Here is a 2,376-nt window from a genome sequence, read left to right as displayed (position 1 = left end):
CGGGCTCGCCAAGTTGCGAGGATGAGGAGCCGGCCCCGGCCGAGGGAGCGCCGCAAAAATGCCCCGCTCCGGAGCGCCCCGGCATGGGAGGGGGTCAGTGTGTGTACGTGTGTGTCAGTGTTTGTGAGTGTATCAGTGTGTGTGAGAGTCTGTCAGTGTATCTGTATATGTGTGTCAGTGTGCGTGTCTGTGAGTGTATCAGTGTGTGTGTCTGTGTCAGTGTGTGCGTGTCTGTGAGTGTATCAGTGTGTGTGAGTGTCTATGTGTGTCAGTGTGTGTATGTGTGAGTCTGTCAGTATCTGTATGTGTGTGTGTACGTGTGTGTCAGTGTCTGTGAGTGTACCAGCGTGTCAGTGTATCTCTGTCTGTCCGTGTATCTATATGTGTGTGTGTGTCAGTGTGAGTATATATGTGTCAGTGTCTGTGTCAGTGTTTGTGTGTGTACATGTGTGTCCGTGTCTGTGAGTGTGTCACTGTCAACGTGTGTGTGAGTCTGTCAGTGTATCAGTGTATACGTGTGAGTGCATATGTGTGTGTATCGGTGTGTGCGCGCGCCCGAGTGTCCGTGAGTGTGTGTTAGTGTGTGTGTGTGCGTGTGAGCGCCCCGGAGCCCGCTGCCCGGCTTTGTTGCTGGGCCGCCGTCCTCCGTCCAGATCCAATTAAAACCCGAGGCAGGCGCAGGGACATGAAAGGCGGGGGGGCTGCGCCCCCGGAGAAGGAGGCTGCACCCGCGCCCCTGGCCAGCGGCGGGCGGAGAGGAGCGCTTTCCCCCCGTAACCCGTTGCTTTCCTTTCGCGCTGCGATCAAGCCGGCTCGGAGGGGAGCCGCAGTTGTTCAGTGTTTTGCAAGCGGCCGGCCAATCTCTGTCCGGGAGAAAATTTATTCTCCGCAGGCAGAAGGCATTTAACTTCCTCTAGCATTTAGCAGCGCTTCACTTTTATGAATGATTGTTCAGGTTCCTGGCAAGGGCTGAGAGAGAGAGAGAGAGCGCGCGCGAGCGAGCAGCTCTGCTGATTGAAAGAGAGTGAGCTTCTGTGCCATCCCCTCCCCACTGCCCTGAGTGCCCCTGCTCTCAGCGCCGGCTTCTTGTTGAACTGGAGCTGTTTTCTACTAGGTATAAACAGGCACTGAGAAACCAGCAAGCCAGGAAAGAGCCTGGGTACCAGCCCGGGGCTCCTCTTTTCAAGCCAATACAAGTTCACCCTGATTGCTTGAAGAAAACTTGATGGTAGAACTGAGGGAAGACTGACTGATGCCGTGGGAGCCAGACTTTGCAGGGCGCTGCTGGCAAGATGTTCAGCGCTGGGATCTTTGTGCCTGGCGGATGTTAAAGGCTTGTGGAGACACCCAGAGTAGAGCCAGTTTGCTGTAGGTCCATGATCCTCTGCTTAATTTTTTCTGGTGTCTGCGCATCTAGCACGGCCGCTAAACTCAGCCGTAGGTACACGTCTTCAAATAGCAAGCTAGCATTGTTACTAATATTAACTTTAAAAGCAAGCAACTCTCATTCTAACAAGAAGTTGTACCTTTTGGCATGGCCATGACTATAAAGTAGTTAAAGGCTGCTGTTGGCTGCTGACCTGCCTGCTACGCTGCTGTTTTACCAGCATGTATGTGCAGGGAAGCCATCCTTTTGTGCTGCGTGGCAGCATAAAAACCCAGGGTGTCTTTCAGCGCAGTCGTTGTTTCTGACACAAATGCGTTCTGTTTGATCAGGTTCTGTTATCGTGGCTGCTATCAGTGAGTGCTGCAGTGTGACCCGATGCAGCCCGGTTGATGGATTATGTCAAATACAATGAAGTGAGCAATTGTAACCGCGTAGTGTGGTTTTTAGCTGTTGCTTGCTAGTAGGAGTTTGCAGCTCTTGTGCCATTACAGGCATATTCATATTTGAGTTCTCAAGTGTTTTCTGACACATGCCAGCTGTAGAAAACTGAACCACAAATGTGAGCAGCCTGTTTTGTGAGCGTAAGACTTGAGGTGCGCCGGACTTTGTTTTCCCCAGGATAGCACAAGACAGAATTTACTACATTTCTCCTCCTGGATATAAGTTTGAATCCAGCAGAGGTCATTAGCAACCAAAAGATGTTGCCATTTGATAGTTATTGAGTAGATGAAAGGTTCTGTGACTGCTATGTCTATTTGTCATCAGGCAAGCTGCTGGCAACCTTATCTTTATGATCTTGGCTAGAAGTCCAAGGCCAGAATGGGCAGAGGGACAACTACTAGCACACAAGTGAAATCCTGGCTCCACTGCGGTCAGTGGGAGCTTTGATTCATGCTTCAGCTTGGCCCAAGGTTTCATATTTAAAATGTTATTAGAAGTTCTACAAGTTGTCCCTTATCTCTGAGGCTTATCAGTGCATAATGTAGGGA

The 2,376-nt window shown here is 50.8% G+C and overlaps 1 protein-coding gene across 1 annotated transcript in view; it reads left to right on the top strand.

The window, feature by feature from the left end:
* Window positions 1–12: 12 nt before the first annotated feature.
* Window positions 13–2,376, top strand: part of LOC102385662 (protocadherin Fat 3) — a 641,364-nt gene continuing 639,000 nt past the window's right edge. The window contains 1 exon segment of the mRNA XM_025200838.1: window positions 13–93. The gene's annotated coding sequence lies outside the window, so the exon portion shown is untranslated.

The sequence above is a fragment of the Alligator sinensis genome, unplaced genomic scaffold, assembly GCF_000455745.1.
Source record: "Alligator sinensis unplaced genomic scaffold, ASM45574v1 scaffold602_1, whole genome shotgun sequence".
NCBI classification, from domain to species: Eukaryota; Metazoa; Chordata; order Crocodylia; family Alligatoridae; genus Alligator; species Alligator sinensis.
Note: the sequence above shows the minus strand (reverse complement) of the source record. Positions and strands in the feature narration are given on the sequence as shown.